General features: G+C 41.7%; 1 pseudogene; it reads left to right on the forward strand.

Moving 5' to 3' along the window:
• The window catches only part of LOC138249555 (pyruvate dehydrogenase E1 component subunit alpha, somatic form, mitochondrial-like), a 176299-nt pseudogene extending 161722 nt beyond the window's left edge, over positions 1-14577 (forward strand).
• Positions 14578-17108: the final 2531 nt, after the last annotated feature.

The following is a 17108-nucleotide window of genomic DNA, read 5'->3' on the forward strand; positions in this document are numbered from 1 at the left end:
ACAAAAAAACAAGGAAACATACATAGAAAAAGAAAAGAAAAAAAGAAACAGTTGCAAAATTTACATGGTGGATGTTGTCATTGTATGCAAAACTGACAAATAGTCATAATAAATCAGAGGATGTCACACTTAAGGATCAACACAGCGTTACACGTTCTATCTCATACAACCGTGATGGGAAAAAAAGAACAAAACTCTAACAGAGAAAACAAAAAAGGGAAGGGGTACCCGAGAGATATCTAGATGAGGTGATTGCCCCGATAAGAAAGGTGATCACTGCAGGTTTATAAAGGAGAAAATAATAAAGAGAACCAAAATATTAAGGTTTCAAAACACTAAAGCGTGAAGGAGGGGGAGTTTACTGAGCTTTCCATATTCAGCTTGATGTAACATGTTTAGGGAGGATTAACAATTTCTAAAAAAAAAAAAAAAAATCGTCAAGTTTGCTCCCGACTGTCTTATTCACAGAGATCCAGGGGTACTGGGTAGAGAAGATAACATTGGATCCTCTAGTGTATCTAAACCATTCCCACCATTCATGATATGAGGTTTTGTCTAATGTTTTTCATGAGGAGAGAATGGTTTTATGTGCTAAGGTGAAAAGAAGATCAAATAGTAAGCAATCATCTTTACTCAAAGTCAAGTAGTATGCAGGGTGATATGCTCAGAGGATAGAGAATGAGAAGCAAAGGAAAATTCATATTGAAAATGGTGTTGATCGTCTCATGAACTTTGGTCCAAAAGTCTGTCAAACGAGGATAATCATGTAACATGTCGTAAATCCGCATTGATGGTATTTGCAGCTACAGCAATTGCTAGTATGAGAAATGTGAAGTTTGAATAGCCAGAGAGGAGTAAAATAAGGTTTGTGTATAAGGAAAAACTTGGTCTGAGCAAGATTAGGGGTTATTTTCTTTGAAAAATTAGAGTTCCACAAATTGTGCCAGGTAACGTCTAGAGGGCTTTGCAGACCGTCATGTGACCATTCCTACTGCCATCTCTGTTTCAGAGAGTCAAGAAGGGAAGTGGAAGTTGGGCTGAGCTTAGCATACATTTTAGATGCCACATGACCATTTCTTTAAAGCCCCAAAATTTATCTGGGTAGTGATGCTAATTGGAATGAGTAAACTTTGTGTTTTGAAATAGCCACTTTAATTTTTACAAAATTGTAGACGTGGGGTGGAGGTACGTTGAATTTAAGAGAGATATTATTGAACAAAAGATGGAAATTTGTTGAGCCCAGATCCTCTACTGTGGCTACACCAGCAGACTTCCAAGTATTGATTGTTTTGGAATCTAAGTCTTTGTTGCACCAAATAGAAGCTTGTAGTGAATGTCTCATTTTTCCTTCAGAAAAACTGGAGTTCAAAAGAAGAAGGGTTTGTCTAGTATGGTTTTGGATAATATTATTAATAGTAGTTGTTAAAAGGCTATGTGGTAAGAGATTATAAATTATTGAGCATTCACTTAGAAGCCAAAGGGGTGTATAATCTGTAGGGCTGTTAAACCATTTAATTCCCTAGAAGGCCAAAAAAAGCCATTTGATATTGCTTAAAGTCTGCTAGATTAGAGCCTCTCAGGTTTTTACAAAAGCAAAGTTTTTCGAGGGCGATACAAGGCTTTTTTGGACCCCACAGAAAATGGTTGAGCTGACGGTCTAAGTTGTTAAAAAAGTCAGAACATAGAATAGGAGACATTGCTAACAGGTAATTGACAATTGGAGTGATTACCATTTTTATGGATTCGAGTTTGCCCTCAGCAAGTTAAAAACCTGGATGACCATACCTCAAAGAAGTTCTGAACTTTTTTTTAGAGAACAAGGGTTTTGTTGTGTCCAATGAATTTGGTGAGGCAATCATCAAATTCAAGACCAAGATATTTAAGGAAGTTTAGTTGCCACACCAGACCAGAATTCCCCAAAACTTATTTCGAGTAGAGGATATTTAAAGGACAGACTTCTGACTTATCTCTATTAAGGGTATACCCGGAATCTGCTGCATAACCATATATTATAGACATAATTTCGGGGCTGGCGGAGTCTACCTGCTCAGTTATGATTAAGATCTCATCTGCTTACATGGCTGTTTTGAAACATCAGTCTTCAATATGGATGCCAATGGAAGTATTATTTCTGTTTAATGCCAGAAGAAGTGGTTCAATAGCTAATAGAAAAAGGAAAGGCGACAGCCTTGTTGCATTCCTTATTTAAGATCAAAGGAACTTGAAGTTATACCATTGAACATATTGTAGCCTGTGGATTGGAGAATAAGGCCATTACAATTTTTATGAAGGGATTTCCCAAGTTAAAAGAGGATAGGATGGATTTTAGAAAGGGTCATGCAACTTTATCGAATGCTTTTTCACCATCAAGGGTGGTTACTGTTTTAGGATTTTGACTTCTGAAGGACATGCCCTAAAGTCTGACATTATAATTAGAGAGGCGTCCTTTAAGGAAACCAGCCTGATATAACTCAATAAGGGCATAACTGTTTCTAGTCACTTAGCTAGGATTTTTGCATATATTTTACAGTCCAAATTTATCAGTGACATTGGTCTATAGTTTTTGGGTAGGGTGTGATCTTTGCCCTCTTTAGGGATGAGAGTTATAGTGGCTTCTGCTGTAGACCCAGCTATGCACCTATATTGGAGTAGTTCTGGAAAAGATTCAGTAAAGGAGATTGCAAGTCATAAATGAAAAGTTTATAAAATCTAACTGTCCGTTCCGGGGGCTATAGCAGACTTGAGTGAGCTAATTGCTTGTTTAATCTCCGTGATTGTAATAGGATCATTCAAGGAGGAGAAGTCTTCAGCCCCAAGTTTGGAAATATGGAGTTTGCTCAGATATTTCAAGCTCACCTCTTCTGAAATGTCGGTGTTTTCATCATATGAGGATTTACAAATATCAAGAAAAATGTCTGAGACCTTATTTATATAAAAGTGAAGGTGGCTGTGTTTGTCACAGACAGGGGTCATTTGAAAGTTGTTTTGTTTTGCTTTCAAATATCGAGCAAGAGTTTTCCTAGTAGTGTATTTGTGCATAATTTAAGAGAGATACATTTTTTCACACACTGTCCCGCTCTGGTAATTAATAGCTTATTGTATTAGTATTTTGTTTTTTATTTATAATCGCTAGTAAGGCCGTATCCTTTTCTGAATAGAACTGGATTTCAAGGGCTTTTATTTCAGTCTCTAATTTACCAAGGAGGGCATTAGCTTCCTTATTAGTACTTGCACTATTACCAATAATTACCCCTCTAATTGTGGCTTTGAAGGAGCCCCATTATAATTGAATCTGGTAATCTTCAAAGGGCTATCTAAGAAGACATTTTTAATGGCCTGACAAATTGTGTTTATATGCTTATCACATTGGGGAATATCAGAATTTAATCTTCAAGATTTGTCCTTGGGGTAGGTGGGCCCCAGATTACGGAAGTTGTTATAGCAGATTGGTCTGATATGATCCTGGGTTCTAAGGAGAAGGAAATGATTACATCTTCATCTCCAGCAACATAGGAAGTTCAATCTATTCTGTGGAATGATTGATGAGGTAGAAAAATGATGGTGTAATCCTTTTCATCAGGGAGTTGGATGCGGCAAGTTTCCATTAGGGAAACATTGGAGCTTATTTTATGAAGTAACTTGTGAGCTGTAGTCTGTTTGTATTTGTCTCTAGAGCTGCGGTCAGTGATAGGATTGTGTGGGAGGTTGAAATCTCCCCCTGAAATTATGTGGGAAGGTTGGCAAGCAAGTTGTTATTGAAAGTCAAGATTCATATGCCTGCATCTCCCCCATTCAATTATATTATGTCTCATGTGAAATGACCCCCCACCCCACCAATCCCCAGGTTGCCATCTGCAGGATAGAACAATTAATAGTCCCTTACTGGACACACACAGGACGCACCAAAGGCTGTGAGCACCTTCATGACTGGACTTCACCCATGTCCAAGACCCCTTGTGATATGCCCAACTTAACAAGACTTTGTAACAGCAGTTATGTTTAACTACTTGAGGATGCTTTAAAGAATAAAAAAGTCAAGCTTCATACTGCTCTCACCTCATTTTGCCTCTGTTGTGGGTGATCCAACCTGGAGACAACCCTGCTGTAAGAAGCATCGCTGAAGACAAAGGTTGTGTCTAGACGAGAGCATATGAAGGACACATAAAATGGGATCTAACCAGATCTGGTTCTGAAAAGGCAGACAGGGAACACACATACCCTGCCTGCCAACTCTGTGTAAAAGTGTGAGCAATTAGCTAACTTGTTGTTCCAGTTCCATGTTCTATTCAGCTTAGGAGAGGGTTCTAAGCAGAGCACTCAGAGGACCACTGACTAACCAAAGGCTGGTATTTGCCAGATAGCCACTATCCCAGAGGTGATGGGACATCAATTAGGAGTATGATCTGAATGAAGAATTCCTGGGACCCATAACACTGTTTGAATAAGAGGAAAGGAAAGAGCGAACCCTGCAGGAAGAATGGACCACTGGAAGAGACTGTAGCAATTGACTCTACTGCAGGGGTCAATCAACAGAGACTCACAATCTGAGAGATTGACGTGGCCATGAGATCCAACTGGTCTGAGCAGCTTCATCAGAGGAACCAGGCCACTGCTGAAGAGTGCCAGGTGGGCTCTGTGTACTATCCCCCTCGTCCTTACAAAAGCACAATGTGACCGCAGCACTACATGTTCATGCTGAGCAGTCCCAAAAACCTTAAGAAGACTGCAATCCTGAGTTGCCCATCCAGGGCAGCCCGTTGCATGTAAAGAACCTGAAACAGCTCCAAGACTTACCAGGGAGTAAGCCCTACTCTGTAGATCTGGGGCCATCATCTTCTGGCACTACATGCTGAAGCCAGCACTTGGCACCAGTGATGCCTAGTTGAGGTACTGCTACAATGACCCTCAGGACGGCACCTAGAAGTTTGTTGCCATTGCCAGAGCTCCACACCTGGAGAAAAGGACTGGGAACTGAATCATCCCAGGGAGGTCGCAGAGCAACTGACCAAGGACTCACTGGAGTGCTTAGACCAGCCCTGACAAATCTTTAAGGTGCATCATGGGAGCACAATGGAGGGCCTGCTCTAAAAGCTCCAAGATTCACAGTATAGCCAGCAAAGGCTTGCCTCCAGTGGGACAGTATATATATATATATATATATATATATATATATATATATATATTATTTCAGTAGTGTGAACCCAACCAAAAGGCATTGGAGTGCTGTACAGGGTCAAAGGCAAGCATAAGTTAATGAGTGCTAGTAGAGGTATCTAGGTTGTGGACAGTTAATGCACTGAGATGTGGTGTTCTTTAAAGAGGTGAGTCTTCAACTCTTTCCCAAATTGGAACAGTCCTGATGGATATGGCATGTTGGTACAGATGCTGGGTGCATAGATGGCAAAAGCCTGCCACATTATGGTTATTCTTTTACACTTCTCAGTGTGCAGAATGATTGTGTTCTGCCAGTGGGTGTGCCAGTGGGTGTGCCAGTGGGTGTGCCAAGAACCACCAGAGATGGTGAGCTTGTCTACAAGGGTGGTGCTGGCTATCATAGATTTGTAAATAACGGAGTTAATTTTGAAGACGGTGGGCTGGCAAGGAAAGTCAATGGAGTTCTATAAAGATGTGGGTGATGTGATCATACTTTTACTAGGCCCTGGATGAGACATGCTGCAGCATGCAGGATCCTTTAGAAGTTGAAAGCATAGAGTCTGCGGGGGGGGGACAACATGCAGGGCATTACCACCGTCAATATGCAAGAGTATGTGGGCTTGAATAGCAGTTCTGAGATCACTTTCAGAAAAACAAAATGTTTGACTTTTTCTTTTTTTAGAAGAGAGATCTGGCCATATGCCCTCCCCACTCCCAATGTGTAGCTTAAGGTTGGTGTTGGTGGTGAACATAATTCACTTGCCCATTCAGTAAAAGTTGGGGTTGTAAGCCATCAAGGTTCATACCATTGTGGCAGGTTTGCAGTTTCTTTTTTGTTGTTCTTGACAAATAACAGAAATTCAGTTTTGGCTGGGTTGAGTTTCAAGTAGGTTTTGAACATCCAGGTGTGGTTGATGAGCGGGCTGTGTTTGAGGCAAATAACAGAAATTGCACCTTGGCTAGGTTGAAATTCAGGTAGGCACTGGATATGCAGACTGTGTTTGAGGTGTTAGATGTCTGAACCAAAGGAGATATTATAGTGGAGTTGTGTATCATTGGTGTATTGGTGAATCTTGATGCTATCATCTGTCAGTACCACACCAAGCAGCTCTATGTGGAGGTCAAAGATGACAGGAGACAGTATGTAACCTTGTGACATTCCGCAATGTGATAGGGATCTTAAGGGACCTGGATGTGCCCATGGAAGCAAACTGGTTTGAGGTGGGCAGGTAGGAGGAGAACCAGTGAAAGACATTGCTAGTGAATCCCATTCAAGAGTCCAGGTGCATATGAGAGTGGGATAGTCAACTGTGTCTAAGGCTGCTGAGACGTCCAGCAGTATCAGGAGGAAGAGGTCATCTTCACCTTCTGGCAAGAGGGCATCGTCTATGAGGTGTATGACAGTAGTCCTCATAATGCTGCAGGATCTGAAGCCAGACTTAAATCTGTGCAGGAGATGGCTAGCATCAATGTGATATGGTAGTTGAACATGCACTGCTTTTTTATTGACATTGTCGGTGAAAAGTAGATATGTTATAAGCCAGTCGTTGGCAAGATCATTAGCGTCAAGCAGATGTTTCTATAGGAGTGGGATTATCTGGCCTGTCTTGACAGGTTCTAGGAGGATGCCTTGAGTGAGGGAGGCATTGACAATGATGAGAAGGGGTGGGGGAAGCATACTCCGAGACCTTTGATGAAGGTTGAGGGTAGGACATTATCTTCATAAGAAGTGGCTTTAAGGGAATGAGATCTGCAAGAGATAGGGCTTTGATAGTGGACCAATGCAGCATCCTTCAGGAAGGGTGTGCATAGGGGATGAAGCAGGTTTAATGCTTTTGATTGTTAGATATTGGGTCTCTAGTTGGCAGAGGTATACACCCTTGTCCAAGTAGGGACCACAATCCTAGTCAGGGTAAGTCACAACACAATCCAAATTCTCCTGTGCTCACTCTCTGGCAGCTTGGCACAGAGCAGGCAGGCTTAACTTAGAAGGCAATGTTTAAAGTATTTGTGTAATAACTCATACAGTAACAGTGAAAACACAAAAAAACGTACTCCACAGCAGTTTAGAAAAATAGATATTTATCTGAATAAAATCTGATCAAAACATAAATCCAATATGCACAAGTCAAGATATCACTTTTTAATGGTTTAATTGAGTCTCAATCCTTACGAATCAGTGGTTACATCCTTGTAACACACAGTACCTGGGATGCATCAAAAATAACAACACACAGGGGGTGCAGAGGAGGAGATGCGTTGAAAAATAAGGCACTCTGTTGGATTTTCCAGCACAGCACAGACAATATGTTGTTTCTTTCCACGCTGCAAGGCGATGCATTGATTTCTAGGAGCACAGCCTTCGTTCCTCACTGCGATGCAGGGATATTTTGACACCCAGGAACGATGCATTGAAAATCCTTGATGAGCTGGTAGAAGGAGCAGGCGCTGCCTCGATCTATAGGTGATGCAGCAAATTTTCAGCTGCGAGGCAGGCGCTGCATCAATTTTCCAACGCATGGGGATTTTCTTCTTTGGTGAAGGGTTTGTGGCCTTGAGACTTCAGAACAGGAGGCAAGTGCAATCCAAGTCCTTGGAGAGCACTTGTGGGGAAGGCAAAGTTCTTCCAGCAGAGTCAGAGGCCAGCAGGTAGGAGGGCAGCAAGTAGAGCAGCAGTCCTTCTCAGTAAAGCAGTCCAGGTGAGTCCTTTGGATAGTCAGGCAGTCCCTCTGACAGACTCCAGGTGTAGGTCCAGAAGTCTCTGATTTGGTGGGGATAGAGAACCAGTATATACACCCAAAAATGCCTTGGAAGGGGGGGGGCTTTAAAGAGTGGTTTTGAAGTGCACAAGTTCCCTTTTCAGCCCAATCCTGTCTTTCAGGATCCCTATCAGGAGGTTACCAGTCCTTTGAGTGAGTGCAGGCCACTGGCCTTTGAAGTGTAAGAGAGATACCCTCCACCCTTCCTGCCAAGGGAAACCAATCTGTATGCAGATGACTGCAGATGTAACTGAGTGCCCTGTGTTTATGGCTGTCTTGGTAGAATGCACAAGGGGAGCTGTCAACCAGCACAGACCAGACGTGGATTGGAGGCAGGCTGTAAGGCACAAAGGGCAGTAAGTGTAGAAAAATGCCCACTTTCTAAAAGTGGCATATCAAAAATAGTAATAGTAAATTCAACTTCGCCTGTAAGCAGTATCTTTTGTTACCATGATGGCCACACTGAACTTGACAGGACTACTACTTTCAGATCAGAATCTACCACTTAAAGGTATATAAGGGCAGTTCTAATGCTGGCCTATGAGAGGGCCAGGCCTCACAGTAGTCTGAGTTTTTCACTAACAAGACAGGTAAAACACATAAGTACATGTCCTCCCTTTTACTTACATAGCACCCTGCCCTATGGGTTACCTAGGGACTACCTTAGGTGGTGACGTAGAAAAAAGGGGAGTTTAAGGCTTGGCAAGTAGTTTTAAATGCCAAGTTGAAGTGGCATTGAAAGTGCGCACACAGGGCTTGCAATGGCATGCCTGAGACATGGTTAAGGGGCTACTTATGTGGGTGACACAATCAATGCTGCAGGCCCACTATTAGCATTTAATTTAGAGGCCCTGGGCACCTCTTGTGCACTTTACTATGGACTTACAGATAAATTATGTATGCCAATTGTGTAGGAGCCAATGTTATTATGTTTTAGGGGAGAGAGCACTTGCAGAGTCCCAAAAACAGGGCCAGAAAAAACGAGGGAGGCAAGCACAAAGTTGGGGGATGACAACTCTAAGGCTGACAGGTTGTTCTGCTTTCCTGCTCTTATCTCATAACCGAGCTTACAGAACCTCTCTGTAATGCACTTCCGAGTTTAAAGAAGACATTTATTGTTCACCACAAGGTTCCTGAGAGACAAAATTAGTAGATTGGAAGCACACGTTCAAAAGTAGTTGCAGCAATGAAAGCAAAATATATCAAAGTACTTCTCAGATGCAATGTACACAGCAAATGCATGTGATTATATTGTAGCATAACTTCAAAGCAATGAATAAAAGTCAAAATTCATCACCGTAGGGCAAGCCTGCAGTTGATGACTCCGGTCAACTGCGAGAAAGAGATTTTCTACCCAAACGGGAGACAGGCAACTGACGTCTCCGTTCCTGTCTGAAGTCAAGCAGATTCAATCTACCCCTGCTGTAGTCCAGAGTCATCCTTAAAAGCAAACTCAGTGTGAGAACCGAAGAAACTTGGAGAGTGGCCAATTCTCCCGAGCTCACTCGTTCTCAGACTGGATTGCGAGGTAAACACAAAATCTACGTGCTCTTCTCAGCTAAGGTCTGGTGTGAAAAACACTGCTTGGTCTTCCACAGCTTGGAAAAAACACAGCTCATCTGCAATGTCTCAACTGCAATGTCTAACCCCACGTTAAAGCCAATAGGCAGCTAACCTAAATAACATTTTTTTTTATGTCTAATGCCATATCAAAGCCAATAGGCAGGCAGCTAAACTGAATACAGAATGTAATGTCTAATGCCAAGTCAAAGCCAATAGGCAGCTAAACTGAATACAAAATGTAACTGCTACTGGTGAACATTGAGCAACTAATATGCGCAATGGTGAAACACAAAGTAATTGGTCAAACACAATTAATAACATCACATTCCACCCTATGACCAATTAATTTTTGTTTCATACCTCTTATTTCAAACAAAAACATCAACAACAAAAAAAAACATTATAAGCAAGTCAGATTTGAATGATAAAAGCAATCACTGTAAAGCAATGTAAGTGGATTAACATATTGATCTCATAACCTTTCACATCAGATACATCTACACAGAAAAGACTGAAACTTATATACTCCGATTGTGATAATAACTGATTGAACAGTGTCTCTAAAACAGCAATTTGATGTAGCATGAGTTCTACTCATGTAAAGGTGCACAGTCCACCTGAAAGGTTTGCTGGAATGTAAGTGAAAGTCAGAGTTCCACATGAATAAACACAGACAGTTAACTGTTAAGGTTGCTTAGTTCCAGTGGAAGAATGTAATCAAACAAGTTGATCTTGAACTGAAGGCGCCAGTTGCGCAAAATGGATCCATGGGGTTTGTACTTTACTCAATCAGGTTCAGGTTGGGGGTTCGGTCCCTTCCCTGACCCCACACGCAAACACCCAAAGGGAGACCACACAGCACACTCATGGTCAGTGGCGAAACGTGGTAGGATCTGCAAAAGAAAAAAGTATGACTTTTCTTGCAAATAACATGTCATCTGAAATGTGCCCTTCCTCTTCCTTTCCCGGTTTTATAATCAGCAGGACGTTTTTGGGGCTCTTTGTTATGATTTCTGCAGGTTTTGGAGGGTCATATGGGGCTTCAACCCACACCTCAGCACTGAGGTTTTTATCTGCTGCGCCACTGCTTCCCTTTCCTTGCACTGTCAGGGCTAGGGCAGACTCCTTCTTTACCAAACCTCTATTCACTGCATTTTTGACAAGTTGGGCCATTCTGTCTCCAATTTGTATGAAGGAATCAGATTCTTTCCTAGTTAACAGCATCATTTTAATTTCTCCTTGGTAATCTGCAGCAATCACTCCCCCTAAAACCTGATCAATTTGCCATATCTGTCCAGGTAACTTTCCTCTCCCCAACTGCTCTGTGACTGTTTGTGGGACAGATTGCTGTTGTGCGTGCTGCACAGTTTTTATCAAATCTAGGGGAATGTGCATCTCTCTAATCTCTGCCCACCTGTAAGTGGCTTTTTCACCCAGCTGTCCACATTTCTGGTGCACCCACTTAGCCATCCCCACCAAGTCAGAATTCATGGTGGACACTTCAGACTCTGAATTTTTCTCTTTAACATCTGCAAGGGAATTGAACCAGTTAGGTGCAAGCCATGTGGAAAACCAATCGGCTAAACCATTGGCAGTGAACCAAGAATCAGTGTAAAAATGACATCTCAAACAGCTCTTGCTTTAAAGTCTGACACACATTGTACAACGCTGTTCCTTCTCCTATGCTAGCAAACCCCATTTCAGTCAATGAATCATTAGTCAAACAAACATGCTTTTTATCCTCTGGGGACATGAATTCAAATGGTGCACTCAATTTCACTGGTGACATTTACCTGTGGTACTCCCTGCACCCTCTCCACATCCTGAAAAGGTGTTTGTGACACCTGTTCATGCAGGGCTGCAGTGACTCTAGCCCTGTCTTGTCTGTACCAGATCCAGTGTATGATAATAGCTTCCTGTGCCTGTCCTATACTGTGAGAGTTAGGAGAACTCATCACCCACTGATAACAAGTCAAAAGCTTACTCCGAAGTTCCAGGGGCACTCTTGTCCTCCCCTGTTCCTGATTTACATGTAAATCAGTGTTTCCCTCTTGCACTGCGCAGAAACCTAAAGTCTGAATTATTTCATTTGCCAAATCACAAGCGCGCAGCTGCTCATGTTTTTTTTCCCTAGTTACTTTATACCAAGGTGTTAAGATTTCACTCAGATGAGGGCTATACGGTTACCAAAAATCAAACAAGCTCATGAAACTCGGTGTCTTTTGCTTAGTGCAAGCAGTAAGAAAATCAAAAATCTTTTGTTTTACTTGTGCCAGTAACTGCACATTTTGCGACAGTACTTCTGCCATGTCCGAATTAATTTTTCTTTGCAGAAGCGGTCTGTAAATAACATTCTGAGCTCTGTTCTCAGTGTTATCTGTTAAGGAATGCTCTTCAACTGCCAAAAACTGAGGGGTGTTTTGCTCTATGCTCTGCTCACACGGAGGCTCAGACTGGCCCACAGCTGTCTTAACCTCCTCATTACTGGAATGGGAAAAGCCAGATTCTTCTAAAACAGCAGTTTTATAGATTTCAGCATTATCTTGCATTAATGTGTTCTGGCTAATTTGCTCACTTAAATTCTTATTTTCATGTTCTAACTGCCTACATCTCTCCTGCATTTTTCTGTAAGCAGATAAAAGTATCCAAACCCTTCTGTCAAGAACAAAAGAAACATCATTTATTTCAAAAGGCACATTTTCTAAATATGCTTTATCACAGCAATCACCCCAAGACTCACACAGTCCTGATAAACAAGAAAACATGTTTCTCACAGCCCCATAAGGCAGTTTCACTTCACATGCATTTTCAAACATGGTCTGCCGTGCTTCTGTAATTCTCTAAACAACAAAAAAACAATTACACTTTTAAATCGTGCACTTCGAAATCTCCAATTTGACTCCCAGACTGCTGACTATGCCAAAATGTTCTACTTTCCTGCTCTTATCTCATAACCGAGCTTACAGAACCTCTCTGGAATGCACTTCTGAGTTTAAAGAAGACATTTAGGCCCTCATTCTGACCTTGGCGGGCGGCGGAGGCCGCCCGCCAAAGTCCCGCCGTCAGGTTACCGTTCCGCGGTCGAAAGACCGCGGCGGTAATTCTGACATTCCCGCTGGGCTGGCGGGCGGCCGCCTTCAGGCCGCCCGCCAGCCCAGCGGGAAAGAGGCTTCCACGATGAAGCCGGCTCGGAATCGAGCCGGCGGAGTGAAAGTTGTGCGACGGGTGCAGTTGCACCCGTCGCGTATTTCACTGTCTGCGCAGCAGACAGTGAAATACTTGTAGGGGCCCTCTTACGGGGGCCCCTGCAGTGCCCATGCCAGTGGCATGGGCACTGCAGGGGCACCCAGGGGCCCCGCGACCCCCCCTACCGCCATCCGGTTCCCGGCGGTCGGACCGCCGGGATCTGGATGGCGGTAGGGGGGGGTCGGAATCCCCTCGGCGGCGCAGCAAGCTGCGCCGCCTTGGAGGATTCAATGGGGCGGCGGGACACTGGCGGGAGACCGCCAGTGTTGCCGGTCCGACCGCGGCTTTACCGCCGCGGTCGGAATCCCCATTGGAGCACCGCCGGCCTGTCGGCGGTGCTCCCGCGGTCCGCCAGGGTCAGAATGACCGCCTTATTGTTCACCACAAGGTTCCTGCGAGATGAAATTAGTAGATTGGAAGCACACGTTCAAAAGTAGTTGCAGCAATGAAAGCAAAATATATCAAAGTACTTCTCAGTTGCAATGTACACAGCAAATACATGTGATTATATTATAGCATAACTTCAAAGCAAAGTATAAAAGTCAAAATTCAACCCTGTAGGGCCTATAACTCAGCTTCATCTTTCTGGGGTCTGTAAGTTGATGACTCCGGTCAACTGCGAGAAAGAGATTTTCTACCCAAACGGGAGACTGACGTCTCCGTTCCTGTCTGAAGTCAAGCAGATTCAATCTACCCCTGCTATAATCCAGAGTCATCCTTAAAAGCAAACTCAGTGTGAGAACCGAAGAAACTTGGAGTGGCCAATTCTCCCGAGCTCACTCGTTCTCAGACTGGATTGCGAGGACAAAATCTACATGCTCTTATCAGCTAAGGTCAGGTGTGAAAAACACTGCTTGGTCTACCTTGTGGAAAAACACAGCTTGGAAAAAACACAGCTCATCTGCAATGTCTCAACTGCAATGTCTAACCCCACGTTAAAGCCATAGGCAGCTAACCTAAATATCAAATGTAACGTCTAATGTCATGTCAAAGCCAATAGGCAGCTAAACTGAATGTCTAATGCCATATCAAAGCCAACAGGCAGCTAAACTGAATACAGAATGTAATGACTAATGCCATGTCAAAGCCAATAAGCAGCTAAACTGAATACAAAATGTAATGGCTACTGGTGAACACTGAGCAACTAATATGCGCAATGGTGAAACACAAAGTCATTGGTCAAACACAATGAATAGCATCACACAGGTCTAACATTTACGTGCCGTTGGTTTTTCTGCATTTTTTTACTGAAAGGGTGATGGCATTACACTTCTATTTGGAAAGAGGAGTAGTTGGGTCTGGTAGGGGGTTGATGCAATGCGTTATTGTCTTGACAAGCGTTCAGCTTCTGTTGGTGGTTTTACTAATGGTGTTGGTATAGTACTCTGTCTCTGCCTGGCCCAAGGTGCCCCAAACAACCAAGTACTATTGCAATGATTATTTTATGTAAAAAAAAAAAAAATCTGAATGTATTCAGATAAAAGTGGTTTACAACTGAGTTTAATATCCGATTGTACAAAACACCACCAAGACTTGAGCAACAGAATTGGAATAGGGGAATCTCTTACCTGTAAATGGCCTAAACCAGTGGTTTTGGTAATGATAAAGTGGGGGTTCACAGAAGTCAAAAGGTTGGTAACCTCTGGCCTAAACATCTATATTTTTCTTTGTGCTGCAGGAAACTGACGTTGAAGTAAAGGAAGATATTGAAAAAGCTGCAGTTTGCCACCACAGATCCAGAACCCGATCTACAAGATCTGGCTAATCATATATATGCTAATGAACCACACTTTGATGTGCGTGGTTCAAACCTCTGGACAAAGTACAAATCTGTCAGTTAAACATCATCATGCCATTTCAAGAATGGAAGACCTTTAGACAAGATTGTATTTATCAATGCTCATTTAAATGCGTTGGGAAATATACAATGATTTTGACGCATTTTGAAAGAGAAATGCAATAAAGAGTATGGTTCTACCTTGCTCAAAATTGTAATTGATGTATGGCCACATGCGGCTTCTTATGACTAATGTACTGAAAATAAATGATCCCCGTTAATTAACTTTGTTTCACTGACTGCGAATCGTGTCATGCACCAACATATTTTTGAAAAAAGGTTTTACAAGTTTTGGAATTATGTAAATTAAATAACCAGTGCCTAATGGTTTGAAATATATTAAAATGCCTCAATAATGGTAATGAATTGTATTAGAACTTAATTCGATTTTAGTACAGTGGACTTTGTGTGAATAAATGCGAAATTATTCTCATCATTCCCATTAATCATTTTAGAATATACCAATAACATGCATTTAGCTTTAAAATTACCTGTCTTCCCCTTGAATATTCTTATTGTCTTCATGGATTTCCCACACCTTAAAATATCTTCCAGTGTATTATAGAATGGGAACTGTGGATTTTTGTCGTTCGCAAATAAGGGGGAAACTATCTGCAATTGCTGCTATTTGTGTTACTGAAAGCCTGGCAATGTTCTTAGATCTTAGGAAATTAATTGTTTAATATTCAGATAAATTAATTATTTTAATGCACAGGGTTAAGGAGTGTATGTACTATACAGAATATTTCAGTTTTGAAGTGGTACTACTTTACTTTCTACATTTCAAATTCGAGATTTAAATTATATTTCATTTACATACACTATTTTTTAATTATAAAACATGATATAAGTATGGTAGCCACCACATGCTTTCTAGTCCGGAAATATCCCCCAAGTATGAGAAGAAAGTAGAGTACTTTGCCTTTGGAAATGCCGAATATGGTCCCGACTGCTTTAGTCACTGCTCTCAGGTGCGGGGCAGCAAGAAATCCGGAAAAAAGGTGTGTTTTTACTGCTCAAGTTGTATCTTGTGATTTCTATTTTGGGGAAACTGGGAATTCTCTTTTACTGTGTCGTCAGTGTACTGATTTATGACGCTTATGTCTGGGCTCTATCACCTCGATACATTAGAAAGCTTTTTTTTTCTTAACACAAATTCATTTCATCACTGTAAATTACCACTACTGGTCGCAAGATCAAACACTTCTAACATGGTAAATGTACACTCAGTTGTTCACTGCTACTCAGACCATCTGCTTCATAGGTCTCTATATTTATATATAATCGCCCCCTCTTAGATGTTGTTGCACTCTAAACAAAAAAAGGTCATTTTAGTTCTATCTGCACTCTGTGATGCGTGAAAAAAAGCCTGGTCACCAAGTATTTTGGATCATTGTTTGTTATTGCCCTCATGTGAACTAACATCCTTTTTTCACCAGAAAGATGGTGCCTTCAGCGTACTCCTTTGGGTAGGGACACATTTTGCGATACACCATATGATCAAGAGGTACAAGTTATAAATTTGTCAATTTTTGCGAAACATTGCATCCTATTTTCTCATTTTCCTTTCTACATCTTCTGTGTCTGCAAGCTCACCATTTATTACGAACACAGAATCCCTTAACATCTACTCACATCCATTCTTTTGGTTCTTGGGGAAGGAAGTGGTTCCTAAATAAAATATCCTTCAAGAATGTGCTCTTCTCATAAGTAAAAATAAGGCATTTTTCTAGTGCTTGGACATTACTGTCATTTTAAGGATATTGCTGAGTTTTGAAAGTTTGCTGCTAACTGGATGTGCTGGATTTGAAAATATGATTGACTGGAGTTCCGTGTGCCTTGAAATGAGCATTCCTAAATGTTTTTTTTCCAGAGTTAGGTTTATACAGAAGTTCTTCTCTGATAATAGTTTTTCTTCTTTCTATAGCTGTTTTTTTTCTTTCTCTGGATAGCCTCTTTGTTTGAAACATTCTAATGTTTGTGCTTTGGCTTTTTGACTGTTACTGTTTCTTTTAAGTCTCACTACGTCTTCATATGGTATGTAGCACTTAACAGAAGTACAGTGGCTACTACGCACATGGTGATGCTATTTCCTGTAGATTTCTTCCTAAATGATTAAAGTATGTAATTAAGCATGCCTGACTTAACTGAAGGTCTAGAACTTCAATACCTATCAAGCTGTATTGTGTGGAGGATTTGAGATTTAACTTATTGCTTTTCATCTCAAACATCCACGAATAACAGCTTGACAGAAGTGTGAGGGCAGGAATGCTGCTTCTTCCTTAAGCAGGGGCATAACGTAAGGACTCTGCATGGCTTAAATAGTCTGGCCATTCTCCAAGATTGTCAGTGGTTCTTAAGGTTGCTAAAACCTCTCTGGATTTAAATTAAATAATGCATTATCCACCAAACCATCCACAAATACTGTGCATGCCAGCCTGTACAGTCCACAACAGCAGTACCCACTCCCAAAGGCACACATTAAAAACTTTGCTTACCCAGGTTTCTATGCTCATTCTATGTACAGTTAATTTGCAATGGTTGTACCT

Source organism: Pleurodeles waltl, chromosome 8, assembly GCF_031143425.1.
Source record: "Pleurodeles waltl isolate 20211129_DDA chromosome 8, aPleWal1.hap1.20221129, whole genome shotgun sequence".
Taxonomy (NCBI): domain Eukaryota; kingdom Metazoa; phylum Chordata; class Amphibia; order Caudata; family Salamandridae; genus Pleurodeles; species Pleurodeles waltl.